At 36.4% G+C, this 15,977-nt stretch overlaps 1 protein-coding gene across 3 annotated transcripts in view; it reads right to left on the bottom strand.

Moving 5' to 3' along the window:
• The window catches only part of ESR1 (estrogen receptor 1), a 409,016-nt gene that overhangs the window by 315,550 nt on the left and 77,489 nt on the right, over positions 1-15,977 (bottom strand). Inside the window, exon 2 of one of the 3 annotated variants that reach the window (XM_086318371.1) lies at positions 11,411-11,456. The exons of the other annotated variants lie outside the window; for them this stretch is intronic. The gene's annotated coding sequence lies outside the window, so the exon portion shown is untranslated. The remainder of the gene's footprint in view (positions 1-11,410; positions 11,457-15,977) is intronic. 3 annotated transcript variants of the gene reach the window in all.

The following is a 15,977-nucleotide window of genomic DNA, read 5'->3' as shown; positions in this document are numbered from 1 at the left end:
AGTCACCTGGTTGCTGCCCAGTAGCGGCCTTCAAACATACTCTTGAGCAAAGGTAATTCATCTTCATCAAAAGACTTTCTGCTACTATAGAAGAATGAGAAAGGATTGTTCCAGAGAATGAGTGTCATCACAGGGGAGAAAGTATATTCGTTTTCCAGGCCCATCATAATGAAGCACCACAAACTGAGTGACTTTACAATCACTGGGCATTAAGACTGTCCATCTGATGAGAATACAAAGTTGGCAGTCATTGATTTACAAATCTGAATTTTCAAGTTGGCAGAACTGTTTTGAATCTTGCCTGTATGAAGATTATCATGGGGCAATCATCACTTTTCACCCTTTTGTCTCTCTGGCTTCATTGCTCTCCCAACTCCCTCAAAGGGGGCCTCTACTGTAAATCCCCTGAAAAGCAGATACTGTCTGTTAGGCAAATAGTTGGAGAATCGGCCACATATTTTGCTAAGTGAAGTGAAAGTGTTAGTCACTCAGTCATCTCCATGAACTGTAGCCCTCTAGGCTCTTCTGTCCATGGAATTCTGTAGTCAAGAATACTGGAGTGGGTAGCCATTCTCTTCTCCAAGGGATCTTCCCAACCCAGGTCTCCTTCATTGCAGGCAGATTCTTAACCATCTGAGCCACCAGGAAAGCCTGTATTTTGCTAAACCTGGTCTTTTAAAGTTAAAACCAAAAAGAGATCAGCCTCTAGCTTTCTGTTTGGTTGTTTGTTTTGCACATGGCCACACAAGATACAACCCATCCTTTCTATATAATGTAAAAGTTACTACAAAAGTTCATAACAACTAATTTGTCCTTATTAATTTGGGGTACAGTTAAGATTAGACTGGCGCATAAGCTCAAAGAGCCACTCTTCCATGATTTGTGGGTGCATGTCACAGTGCCCGGTACAGCTAAGCAGTTGGGACTCCTACTGAGACTTTGCTTCCTGTTGCCCCACATCTCCCTTCTTGCTCCAGTCTGATAAAGCAGCAGTTACAAAATGGTTTCCCATTGACTCTGGTGGTGTGCACTGCCCTGTTGAACACCCACGTTCCTTGATTTACCTTCAAAAAAAATCTGCATGGAGGATTTGTCACTAACAAAACCAAAATGAGGAATTTAGGCTGGAGGTGGGAAGGTTGAGCTGTTCATTTAATTAGAAAGATTTACCTTCCTTTTAAAAGCAACCTCCTGAGAAAAGCAGGGGAGTTTTGATTTAGTAAGAGAAAATAATAGTCAAGCGGTATTGACAAATTAATTATTTAAACAAATTCCATTCCAAGTAATTTCTTACTCCCTGGAGTTTTTTTGTCAGTTGTTTTGGTTTTAATGACAACATAACACTTGCTCATTTTAAAAAATTCAAAAAATACAAAAGCAAATAAAGTAAAAAGTATAATGTAAAAAGTGAAAATCTTTCCTTATGTTTCCTCATCTCACTCCCCAGAGGTAATCACTCTCTAATTAAGCAAACCTCTGAACATATATACTTAAATGTTTTGTATAGAGTTGCTTGCTCAAAAAAATAGAGTTTATTCAACTTTTGCACTATGAGTTGCTTTTTCTCACTTTACAATATAGTCTGGATTTTCTTCATGTCATTCCATGTTTCTTTTCAAAGAATGTCATTTTATTTTTTGATCAGTGGTGAAATAGCAACCAAAGGTGTAACTACGTGAACGTGGACAGCTAGCCTGCCACAAGAAATTCCAGCTTTATTTCTTTACAGGACTAAATTTTCAACAGGTTATACTGGGAAAAAGTGGAAACTTTAGAACAAAGCTGAGTGAATAGTATTTCCTGGGCTGTTGTCAAAGGTGGGGGATTTCATTACTTCCAAATGCCCAATTTTTCTACTAAGAGAGGATAACTGCTTTCAATTACATGAATTCCCATCAGGCAGACAACAATAGCATGGACATGATTCTATAGCTCTTGAGCAATAAAAAGTATATCACAGATGGAGAATGGGACAAAGAGAAACAGCTCTGCCTCTGTAATAAGGTAGAGAGTGAGGATCATTACCTGCAAAATACTCCAAAGGTACATTAACTGAAAATTTTAAGCAAATAAGTTGTACACTATTTCTCAGTGATTTACAAGACTTTCGTAGAAAATTCTAGTATAATCCATGCTGCTTGTGCATATCTGGCATCTTTAACTGATCCAGATGCTTCCTTTGTATTTCTTCTTTTATTTTCCCCTTCAAACTTTTCCCCCTTTGATCTGAACACTGTTCCTTTTTTCTTTCTTTAAGCTCAGAGAAACAACTAAAATAGGCAAGTTAATCATCTTCAGATCTAATTTGAGGTGCAAAGAGACTTTTAGAGCTTTATCTCTCTAACCTTTTTTTGCCTCCCACTACGGCGAAATCTTGGATTTCCCCAGTGGCTCAGATGGTAAAGAGTCCATCTGCAATGCAGGAGACCTGGGTTTGATCCCCAGGTCAGGAAGATCCCTTGGAGAAGGGCATGGCTACCCACTCCAGCATTCTTGTCTGGAGAAATCCATGGAGAGAGAAACCTGGTGGGCCACAACCCATGGGGTGACCCAGAGTCAGACATGACTGAGCAACTAACACTTCCACTTTTCATGGCAGAATCTTTGTGAAAAAAATAGATTTGATCTAATTTATAATAGCAAAATTATATACTAACTAATCAATAATATAAAAAACACTGCCTGAGATGATCTATATTGGTTTAATTCTTCTTTGTTTTGTACATATTAATCTCATATCATCATCACTTCTTAGAAAGAACTGGTCAGTTTTAAAACTCTTCAGATAGTTTACTTTTAACATTTTTTACTTATCAATTATATTTCATCACATTTATATTAAATTAAATGTTATAGTTAAATGAAATATTAGTTACAGTTATCAATTATATTTAACAACTGGACTGTTATAATACAGTCACAATTCTGCCTTTGTTAGTGATAATTAAATTTTTAATGCTGCATAATAAATATTTCCAGAGCATTATACTCTAATTTAATAAATAATTATAATGAAATTTCTTCCAAGCAAAACAGATTTTTTTTTCCATTTTAATTGCATTAACACTCTCATTTCAGCTCTTAGAAAAGGATAGCAAATGTGTAATATTTTATTACTTTGTCATTTAGTTGCTCAATCGTGTCTTATTCTTTGTAACCCCATGGACTGTAAGCACACCAGGTTTCCCTGTACTTAACCATCTCCCAGAGCTTGTTCAGACTCATGTCCATTAAGTCCATGATGCTATTTCATTTTTATTACTTATAAAGGAAAAATTAAGACCATAGCATGTTGAAGTCACTTTTCCTAGATCTATTAGAATGTCACCACACAATTTAGGTTCACAAACCATCAGAGTTTGTTGCTGAGGTAAAGAATTTCCATCTTAACTCAGCTATCACGCCCCTGTCCTTATACCCTTCTATTTTATCCAGGCACCTATCTTCAGTGTTTTTCTTTAAAACTTTTCATAGCCAATTATGCCACCATATCTTATTCAGATCTTATTTTTCTGTTGTTTGAAGGAGTCTTAAAAGCTCATTTTCTCTGAAGCCTATTGATTAATGGGAATGTAGACAAAAATAGCCAACTCCTCATTTGACATCTTCACATGTACATTTTATAGAAACCTTGTTACAAAAAAAAAAGGAAAGAAACCTTGTTACAGACTGAATGTTCCTGAAAGTTCATCTTTTGAAGTCTTACCTGGCAATGTGATGACATTTGGAAGTGGGGCCTTTGGGAAGTTAAGGTCATAAGTGTGGTGTCCTCATGAAGGGATCAGTGCCCTTATAAGAAGAGGAAGAACACAGAGAGGTCATGTGAAGACAGAGAAAGTTGGTCGCCATCAGCAATCCAGGAAGAGGGCTTCACCAAGAACCAAATCTGCCAGAACCTTGACCTTGGACTTCCTGGTCTCCAGAACCATCCAACAAATGTCTGTGTTTAAGCCACCCAGTCTGTGGGATTTTGCTACAGGCACTCCTGAGGTGACAAAGACAAACCTCGAACTTGGCACATCCCGGACTGAATTCATAATCTACCTTCGGCCTATCTCAGTCTGTTTTCCCTTCAGGATTCTCTGTTTTCACATGCCCTCCCCCACTTTCAATTGTTTTCAAAGTAGAAACTCACAGTCCATTCAATCAGTCACCACGCCTGTCAATTATAGATCTAATCTACATGCTCCCCACTATTCCATTACTCACAATTTCAACTGCCATTATGACAACCCATGGAGAAATAAAGACAGTTCTGTGCAACAGTCTATGTTACAAACTATCCATTGATGAGGCTATTATTAGTATCAGGTTTACCAAGTGAAAGTCACTCAGTAGTGTCTGGCTCTTTGCGACCCCATGGGCTATACAGTCCATGGAATTCTCCAGGCCAGAATACTGGAGTGGGTAGCTTTTCCCTTCCCTAGGGGATCTTCCCAACCAAGGGTTCAAACCCAGGTCTCCTGCATTGCAGGAGGATTCTTTACCAGCTGAGCCACCAGGAAAGACCAAGAATACTGGAGCAGGTAGCCTAGCCCTTCTCCAGTGGATCTTTACAACCCAGGAATTGAACCAGGGTCTCCTGCATTGCAGGTGGATTCTTTACCTGCTGAAATACCCATAAGTGCAGCTAAATGAATTAACTTGTAGGCTTAGACTGTTGGGCATTGTTCATTTAAATGTTGGGGAACGTCTACCCCAAACTAAGAGTTTAAGTCTGGGTAATTTGTGCTGAACTGTTCCTTCTGATAACAATTAGCTAGAGTTCAACCACCTCTTGGCAAAATACCTAGCCAAGACAAACAAATTTATACCACTAGTGCCCAAAACACAGGCTTGTCTCTACTTCCTGTAACAAGATGGAATGTGCCATCTGCATGGCAGTAAGGGGAAATGGCACCCCACTCCAGTATTCTTGCCTGGAGAATCCCATGGACAGAGGAACCTGGTAGGCTACAGTCCATGGGGTCACAAAGAGTTAGACACAACACTTAAACTTTTTTATTACTATAACTAGAGTGTTCAAGCATAAGCTTAAGAAGAAGTCAGTAGAATGCTGTCTGATACCACTGAAAATAGGAACTTATTGGTCCACTAGACTATACATTTTGAAATACCAAAGACCCTGACTTGTTGCCCATTGCATCATTAGCAGTTAACACCAAGCATAGCATGTAATTACAGTTTAGTAAATATTTTTTGAATGCATGCAAGCACAGCTCCATTGTCTCTTCATTTTATGGTTATATTGTGATGCAAACTCCAAAGGATCATTAATGATTCTAAATCAAGGTAATAGTTTGAATCATAATTATTTCTAGCAATGAAATCAAAAGCCATTGGAAAAAAATCAATGGGCATTGAGAATAGCTTTAAGTTTTCTGGACAAAATTTTCAAGTCAATAAATTCCACATAACATGGCAAATAGTGATTAATGTGTCCAAAATGTATGTTTTCTTTGCAGTGAAAACTGCTGATGCCAAGTCAAAATCCTTTTCCTTCAGTTTAAAGGAGTCACAATTTAAATTATGTATTCCCCCACCCTTAGCACCAACAATCCCAGCTTCAGAGGTAGATTCTAATTAATCCAAGCCAATCCATTGGTTCAGGGGTGAGTTGCTTAAATTGAAGGGAACAACTAACATTCCATGCTTTTATAAAGAGTTTTTCTCTGTCCCCTTATTGAAGTGAATTTGAAAACATTATTCCATAGGCTTGTGACCTCAATTTTTTGGCCACTATGGAGAACAGTATGGAGTTTCCTTTAAAAACTAAATATAGAGTTACCATATGACCCTGCAATTCCACTCCTGGGAATATAACTGGAGAAAAACATGATCCGAAAGGATACATGTACCCCAGTGTTCATTGCAGTACAGTTTACAACAGCCAAGACATAGAAGCAACCTAAACATCCATTGACAAAGGAATGGATAAAGAAGATGTGGTAACAGATACAGTGGAATATTGCTCAGCCATTAAAAAGAATGAAATACTGCTATTTGAAGCAACATGGATGGACCTAGACAGTGTTATTCTGAGTGAAGTAAGTCAGACAGAGAAGGAGAAATATTGTATGACATCCCTTATATGTAGAATCTAAAAAGAAATGATGGAAATGAACTTATTTTACAAAACAGAAAGAGACTCACAGACTTTTAAAATGAACTTATGATTGCCAGGGGAAACGGATAGTTTTAGGGAGTTTGGGAATGTACGTATTGTACATGCTGCTGTATTTTAAATGGATAACCAACAAGGACCTATTGTACAGCACAAGGTACTCTGCTCAATGTTTTGTGGTAGCCTGGATGGTAGAGGGATTTGGAGGAGAATGGATACATACATACGTATGGCTAAGTCCCTTCGCGGTCCACCTGAAGCTATCACTTTCTTATTTGGCTACACTCCAGTACAAAATAAAAAGTTCAAAAGAAAATAAAGATGGTGTGATTTTGCATGGGTTTAAATTCTTTTTCCTTTAGTGTTGTTTATAGTTAAACTTATTTCGTTTATATGAGATCTACTATTGCAAATATATTGTATTTTTTTTGCAAACAGATTTTAAAAACAATTTGAAGGTCAAACCATTTCCTTGAAACATTTTTAAGTTGCTAGTAACTAGCTGATCACATCTTAGCTTCGAAATATAATTGGCTTTCATCAAAGGAACCCCCAGTAGGCTACAGAGTTCAATCAATATTCATCAATAGAAATTTATATCTTTATAATTCCTTTTGAAATAACACCTGAGAACAAGTATATTAAAACAGTCTTGAGCACTGCATCGAAGAAATAAACCTGAAACTTTTCAAGGGCATTTATTTTAATACATGTTTTGAACAGACAAATGATTTATATGAGGATCTAACCTTAATAAGGTTCACATAGCTTCAACTTGATTTTATTTTGCTTTGGAGCCTTGACAAATATATGAGGGTTTTTTAGTTAGGGATGTCTCTTTTCCTACGACACAGCACCTGATTTCTAAGGCAAATGACAGTCAGACTGGTTCCAACAAATCTAACACCTGGAGACATCAAAATGATCTTTTAAAATTATAGGAATCTTTACTCCACTTTAATCTCTTCATTACTGTAACCTCACTGTGTGTGTATGTGTATGTGTGTGAGTGTGTGTGTAAACACAGTGGGTACATGCACACAGTCAGTCAAGACCAGTGATACTAAGGATCAGAATTACTTTAATAGTAATCATCACTTTCAGAACATGTTAAACGATTAAAATGGTAGTCATTTACTTTCAGGAAATGAAAGTAGATACTTCCTCCCAGAGGCTCCATTCAGTACTATAAGCTCTTGTTAGTAAACTAATTTGATCAGATCTTTTCTTCTGTGGTTCAAGAAAACATGCTTGGAGAGATGCCTCGTGCAAGTCAACTTGCAAGACCAGATTTTCCAATGACGTTTTGGAAAACCATTGACAATTTGGACATTCAAATCTACCCAAACGTGTAAGAGGATAGCAAGATAATAAAATGTTTCAGAATCTGCAGGATTGGGATGCAAATTAATAGACAGTATGCATGCATTAGGGGATATCCAGGTGACACTAGCAGTAAAGAACTTGCCTGCCAACATGGGTTCAGTCCCTGAGTCAGAAAGATCCCCTGGAGGAGAGCATGACAACCCACTGCAGTTTTCTTGCCTGGAGAATCCCAATGGACAGAAGACCCTGACAGGTTATATGGTCCACAGGGTCGTAAAGAGTCAGCCATGACTGAAGCAACATAGCATGCATGCACACACATCCGTACTTTAAAGCACAACAGTGTTCTCTTCTTAGCAAAAAGGGATCAAAATATGCAGAACTATATTCTTTCCACTTGGCTCAGAAACTCCTAGACTTATACTCTGATGTTAACTAAAATACCAGTGGCCAACCTGGCTTGCCACTACATAAAGTCCTTTAATAAACAGAAAAGCACAAGGCAAATGAAAGTTTGGACCTTTCTTCTTGGTTTTATAGGAATAAGGTCTAAACAATATTTTCACTTTGAAATTATTTCAGATTTTAAGTAAAATTTCGCAAAAATATAAAATATTCCCATGTATGATTTACCTAGATTCCTCAAATGTTAACAATTTATCAGACTTACTTTTTCATCCTATCACCTATCTGCTATCATTCTGTCATCTGTCTACCTATCTACTTATTTGTTCTTTTTTCCTGAGACATTTGGGAGCAAGTTGTCAACATCAGGATGTACATACCCCCAAAAATGTTTATTTTATTTTACTTAACCACAGTACTCTGATCAAAATCAGTAAGAGGAGGCCCATAGGCATCACCAATCTGTTAAAGGGCTTCAAGACCTAAAATGGGCAGGACAGGACTGATCTCTGAGTCACCACTTGGTGAGGAGCCACAGGACAGCAGGTGGGGAATATTTGCATTAAAACTTGTGTGTGAGAGAAACAAGCCACCGAGATTTATGATGCTATTTGTTCAGCAATTATCCTATTCTGACTAGAAAGAATGAAATCCCAAATTTGGAAATTAATATGCATAGAAAGAGAGTTGAAGCCATGGGGCTGGACATGGTAAGTGAAGAAGAAAAATGAAGAAGAAACTAAGTGCTGAACTTGGGTAATTATTACATTTTGAAAAAGATGAAAAACTGTTAAGGAAGCAGACGGAATAGGAGAAATGGAATAGTAGAAAGATAATCAGAAATATATGATGACATAAATTATGTAAATGATACCATGTTTTAATTCCTCAGATGTCTTCATAGGGAATAAGTCTGTATATGTGGTCTCAGCTAAAAAGATAAGAAAGGTAACTATTTCAGCAGGTTTTCTGAACTATACCTAGAGATTTGCTAAATGACAGGTGTGGTACTTCTCCAAGTCTAGTTTCTTTACCCATAAAAAACTGCTATTCAGATTAAAGAAGGTAATATAAGCAAACACATGCAAACGAATCTTTCACATCTTCTGACATGCACCTATCACTAAATAAAGTTGCCTTTTCCTGTCCTCTTGCTTTCTTCTCTATTCTACCATTTCACAGGCTATGTTAGAATTTGAGAATTAAAGAGCATATTTAAAAAATGATAAAAATTTTAATCAAAAGTATAGATATTACATGCATTATATTAGTTACACTACAGATATTCTACCTATAAAGCTAATTCAAACCATACTTTGATATTCCCTTTGAGAAATAGACCGAGTAATAATTACAGAAAATAGAGGCTATGATTTTTAAATGCCACTCAAAGAGAATCAAAAAACATACCACAACTTGCTGGGCTTTTGTACCAGGAGATTCTCATGAGCTATACAAAAATGCACACCAGTCCTTAGAAACTCAAGTTGAATGTCTCCAACCCCTCTTATCTCGTGGTCCATTATCACGAACACATTGTGAAAAGGAGGAGAGGGAGGCTAAAATGTTAAACCATGAACTTTAAACAGATATATATATAACTTTATCTAAATGGTATTTGTTAAGTTCTTTTAATAGTAGATGTGAATGTCTTCCATAGAAAAGAAATATGAAATGTATGCATTCCAAAAAAAAAAAAAAATAGATTAACATTACCAACAGTCTGTAAAACAAAATCTACCTCTCGTCTGCTTAGAAAAGTCTTATTAAGCGGCACTTGGAACCACCATTTCTGAAATTTGATTTCAGAATGGATTTGAGCAAATGAAAGCATTTTGATAAAAGTCCCGTAATTGCATCTCTTTCTCCTTTCACCTTCAAGCTGCTTTTCTCTTTCCTCAGCTTGAGGAATGTACAATTTTCTAGATTAGAGGCTAAGAGACTGTTTTCATAATCAGCAGCCATCTATGCAGAATGACAATAGAGCTGAAAAGAGTCTAACCTATGCCACCAAGGAATTTTCCAAAGAACTTACTCTTTCTATGAAAAATGCCAGAATCTGAGTGATAGGTCCTAGCAACTCCTCCCCCTTAGAGTTTTGGGAAGAAAGTGCTGCCATCTACAGGAAGTACGTGGAATTAAACCTTACAAAAAAGATGGAGAAAGTCTTTTGGCTTTTATAGCTGTAAACAGCTAAAAAGGGCGGGGCGGGGCGGCGGGGGAGGGGGGCTGAAAGCATAACAATGGAGAGTAATAAAACGTCCCCACTTTCCAATTCTTTTACTAAATATATTCTCCTCCTTTGCTGTCCAGTAGAGCAGCTTCTAGCCATTTGGGGCTAGGAAGCACTTGAAATGTAGCTGCTGTGACTTGAGGAACAAAGGGTGTTTTTGTTTTTGTTTTGTTTTTCATTTTAATTAACTCAAGTGACTTTAGTTCTAAAACTGACATTCAAGTCAATCATTGGTAAACTTTTAAGTACGCTTGTGACTACTTAGGTACATTAATCTACCTTTTCAACTGTGTAAATTTTAAGATATTTATATACAGGTAAAATATTTCTGATAAAAATTTAGCATTTGAATTGAGATGTGCTGTAAGTGAAAAACGCACACCAAATTTTGAAGACTTGGTACAAAGTAAAAGAATGTAATCTATCTCATTAATAATTTTTAGATCGATAACAGTTTGAAATTATGACATTTTAGAAATGTTAGATTAAAAGTGTCAAAGTTAATTTCATTGGTTTCTTTTTACTTTTTAGTTTGATAACTAGAAAATTTTAAGTGACACATATGACTCATATTATACTGCTACTGCACAGCATTGTTCTGATTTACAGATGGAAATTTTTAAAAAAGTAAATGTGTTCAGAATTACATGAAATGCTGTATTTTAAAATATTTTTAGGTCCTAAGTGTTTAATTCTTGTCTGGCCCTGAGATTAATAAAAAGCATGCAGTAGACACTGATACTTGTATGTATGAATAGAACACGACTTTGGGGGAATTTACCTAACATCACTTTCAATGACCCTCACTGTGAGTGATAAATATCTTAACATGGCAGACACTGTAGACTTTGATGAGTATAATTACAGAACCGTCTCTACCATGGTGAAAGAACTGATGACCGAAACCACACATTTTTAAAGAAATTTCAGTGAAGTTTGTCCTCTGTTCCATTTCTTCCATTAACTGTCTCCTGTGTATACATTCCAAGCACTGGTCCACAGCAACCTTCTACTGTTCCTCCTTCTCAGACGTGTAGGGCACAGACTGTTCTCCATGGTCCCTCTCTTTGTCCTTAGCTGGGAAGTAGTCCCCCGTAGCCTAACCCTATCCTTCATGGAGGATATCTTCTTCCCAGCCACAAAAATCATACCTCCCCTCTCTTTCTTTTCCATGCCCTATCTTTAACATGTTCTTCTGTTACTCGGAAGACAAAAACAAAACAACAGGTACATGATTCAGCTGGCAGATACCCACACAGAGATACGGAGCTCAATCTTCCTGATATGCAAAGCCTGTCCCATTTTAGTATTGAAAGTCTCACCTTGCTGGAAACCAGGTCGGTTGGTCACCCTACTTGCCAATCTGACCTGTTGACAGCAAAGCAAGAAAGAGGGAAGCGTCAGCTTTGTGCACCAGGAATACGCCACTGCCTGTGTTTCCTGCAGTTTCTCGCCTCTCCTTAACCATACAGTCACCTTTCTCCTTACCAGTCTCTTAACTGGCCTGATTTCTGTTAATCTTCCAGGCAATCACTTCTCTTCCAAATTCTTTACCTATTCCTCCAGGCTGAGGCAAATTGTTAACATTATATTTTAATCCTCTGTCTCATCCCCTGGGGCCTTCATAAGCTGTGAGCTGCTTGAAGTCAGAACCAAGATATGACATCCATTTGTGTCTTCTCTTCACCCTGTAGCCGAATTTGTGAGTGGATGAAGGTTGGTGTGTTTTAGAAAGGGACCTGAGCTTTGGGTAATTTATTTTTCTTGAATGTTTATTGGAGTATAGTTGATTTACAATGTTTTATTAGTTTCAGGTATACATCAAAGTGAATCCGTTATACATAAACATATATCCACTCTTTTTTTAGATTCTTTTCCCATATAGACCATTACAGAGTATTAAGGAGAGTTCCCTGTGCTCTACAGTATGTCTTTAATAGTTATCTATTTTATATACTGTGTATATGTCAGTCTCAATCATCCCATCTATCCCTTCACCTCCCCTACCCCTTGGTAACCATACATTTGTTTTCTAGATCTGTAACTTTATTTCCAGACATGGAACAACAGACTGGTTCCAAATTGGGAAAGGAGTACGTCAAGGGTGTATACTGTCACCCTGCTTATTTAATTTCTCTGCAGAGTGCATCATGCAAAATTCTGGGCTGGTTGAAGCACAAGCTGGAATCAAGATTGCTGCAAGAAATATCAATAACCTCACATACACAGATGACACCACCCTTATAGCAGAAAAAGAAGAGGAACTGAAGAGCCTCTTGATGAAAGTGAAAGAGGAGAGTGAAAAAGGTGGCTGAAAACTCAACATTCAAAAAACAAAGATCATAGCATCCAGTCTTGTCACTTCATGGCAAATAGATATGGAAACACTGACAGACTTTATTTTCTTGGGCTCCAAAATCACTGCAGATGCTGACTGCAGCCATGAAATTAAAAGACGCTTGCTCCTTGGAAGAAAAGATATGACCAACCTAGACAGCATATTAGAAAGCAGAGACGTTACTTTGCCAACAAAGGTCCGTCTAGTCAAAGCTATGGTTTTTCCAGTAGTCATGCATGGATGTGAGAGTTGGACTATAGAGGAAGCTGAGCACCAAAGAATTGATGCTTTTGAACTGTGGTGATGGAGAAGACTCTTGAGAGTCCCTTGGACAGCAAGGAGATCAAACCAGTCAATCCTAAAGGAAATCAGTCCTGAATAGTCATTGGAAGGACTGATGTTGAAGATGAAACTCCAATACTTTGGCCAGCTGATGCGAAGAGCTGACTCATTTGAAAAGACACTGATGCTGAGAAAAATTGAAGGTGGGAGGAGAAGGGGATGACAGAGGATGAGATGGTTGGATGGCATCACCAACTCAATGGACATGAGTTTGAATAAGCTCCGGGAGTTGGTGATGGATAGGGAGGCCTGGCGTACTGCAGTCCATGGGGTCGCAAAGAGTCAGATATGACCGAGCAACTGAACTGAACTGAACTGAACCAAAGTACTATATATAACACTTAAGGAAATAAATTGCTTTTAGAAATACACAAAAAAATTAAATACATAAATAACTTATATGCTAAATATATGTTAATGTATTATTTTGTGATGTAGTTTAACATATCCATTTTAATATAGTAAAATCAAATTTGCATACCTTTATATATAGCAACATTTCAAAATGTATTTAAATACATTTTAAACAGGTTTTAAAACACTAGATTATCAGTGCTCATTTTTGAGTGCTAATCTTTTCTATTCTCTTTTTTATTTTTTAAATTTTGAAAGTATGATAACACATTTACAGGAGACTTCAAAAATACAGAACTAAGTTACATATAGTTCCACAATATATTGCAATACTTTTTAAGTGGATAAATTAAGATTTTTAGTTGGAGTTTTAATATTAAACCCTCAAAAATTAGTAGAATGAATAGACAGAAAAGTAGAGGGATACTAGACCTGAAAAGCACTATGAACCAATTCAACATAATAATATTTTTACAATTTTCACACAACAGCAGGATACAAATTCTATTCAAGTTCCAATACTCTATAAACCAGGAGACACTGGAACATATCCAGGGACATATAACATGATGCAAAAATTTCATGGTCTAAAGGTATTGAAATCATAAAGCATCTGTTCTATCACTGGAATTATGTTAGAAATCAATATCAAAAGTATTTGAAAATAACCCACATATTTTCAAGTGCAAATGTAACATTTACCAAGAGAGATCTTTGACTTAGTCATTGTAAGCTTCAACAGAGTTAAAAGACTGAAAAACACAGAGAGTGATTGCAGAGAAGAAAGCATTTAAATGAGAAATTAATACCAAAATGAGAAACCAATATCAAACATATTTTTAAAACTCCATGTTATTTGGAAAGTAAATGTTGTTGAGTGCTAATTACGTAAATAACTTTAGCTGTATAAATCTCAAAACCCTGTGAAGTTAGTTTTATAATTATCCCAATTACAGAGAAAACTGGCGCAAAGTACGGACATTAGTCCAAGGTCATAGAATTTGTAAATGGAAGAGCTGGGACTTGAGATTTATCACACTTTAAAAGCTATAGCCCATTTGCAACCACATGGATGGACCTAGAGATGATCATATTAAATGAAGTGATATAAATAAATTTATTTATAAAACAGATATAGACTCACAGACATAGAAAACAAATTTACCAAAGGGAGAAAGAGGTGGGGGAGATAAATTAGGAGTTTGGGGTTAACATGTACACACTACTATATGTAAAACAGATAAACAACAAGGACTTACTATATAGTACAGGGAACTGTATTAAATATCTTGTAATAACCTACAATGGAAAAAATCCAGAAAAAGAATACAAATATATAAAATATATACATGTATATGTATAACTGAATCACTTTGCTGTATACCTGAAACTAACACAACATTGTTAATCAATTATACTTCAATTTAAAAATGTTTATAAAAATTATTTTTAATAAATTGGTAGAATTCACCATTTTTTTAAAAAATGTGATAGCAACCCCCTGGATTGCAAAGAAAGATGTCCACATTACTCCCCCAAAATCAAGTAACATATCAGCAAAACTAACTTATAAAATAATGTATGAAAATCTATGCAGTCCAGTACTCTTGCCTGGAAAATCCCAGGGACAGAGGAGCCTGGTAGGCTGCAGTCCATGGGGTCTCTAAGAGTTGGACACGACTGAGCGACTTCACTTTCACTTTTCACTTTCATGCATTGGAGAAGGAAATGGCAACCCACTCCAGTGTTCTTGCCTGGAGAATTCCAGGGACGGGAAGCCTGGTGGGCTGCCATCTATGGGGTCACACAGAGTCAGACACGGCTGAAGTGACTTAGCAGCAGCAGCAGCATGCAGTCCAAAGCAATATTTCAGCAAATACCATGCTGTTTTGGCACAAGATGCACAACATATGTCCCAATGGATTCTCCAAAGATAAATTAAAAAATGGTTATTTCTGGAGGAATAAACCCATCCATGGAAGAGTAAAGAATAGAGTCTTTATGACAGATTTATTTCTTATTCCTTTAAGTTAGAATTATAATCATTTTTGCCTTGGAAGTCACCTTAGAAGTGGTTTTCAGCCTTGACTGCTCATTATAAGAAACTTGGGAACTTTAAAAACTAATAAGATTTGATTATCACCTGCAGAGATTGTAATTTAATTGGTCTGGGGTCCACTATTTGAAAATGACATTATGCTATCCACAGAACACCATAAAGACACCACCCCCCCAAAAAAAACAAAAAAAACTGTTAAAACTAATAAATGAATTCAGTAATGTCATGGGATACAAAATCAATATAAAGAAACTTGTGGTGTTCCTGTACACTAATAATGAAATAACAAAAAGAGAAAAAATTTTAAAATCTCATTTACAATTGCATCAGAAAGAATAAAGTACCTGGAAATAAATCTAATCAAGGAGGGAAAAGATTTGTATACTAAAAATAAGAAGACTCTGATGAAAGAAATTAAAGAAGACATAAATAAATGGAAAGAAATTTCATTTTCATGGATTAGAAGAATTTATATTGTTAAAATGTCTATGCTACACAAAGAAATCTAGAAATTCAATGCAATTCCTATCAAAATTTCGAAGGTATGTTTCACAGAACTAAAACTAAAATTTATGTGGCACCTCAAATGATTTTGAATAGACAAAATAATATCTAGAAAGAACAAAGGTGAAGGTATCATATATCCTGATTTTTAACTATACTATACAGTTATAGTTGGGCTTCCCTGGTGACATAGTAATCAAAACAGTATAATGTTAGCACAAAACAGACTCATAGCCTAATGGAACAGAATAGAGAGCCCAGAAATAAACCCACACATATGTGGACAATTGTT

Source organism: Bos grunniens, chromosome 9, assembly GCF_055505025.1.
Source record: "Bos grunniens cultivar Pamir isolate PY7600 chromosome 9, Bosgru_T2T1.0, whole genome shotgun sequence".
In the NCBI taxonomy this organism is placed as follows: domain Eukaryota; kingdom Metazoa; phylum Chordata; class Mammalia; order Artiodactyla; family Bovidae; genus Bos; species Bos grunniens.
Note: the sequence above shows the minus strand (reverse complement) of the source record. Positions and strands in the feature narration are given on the sequence as shown.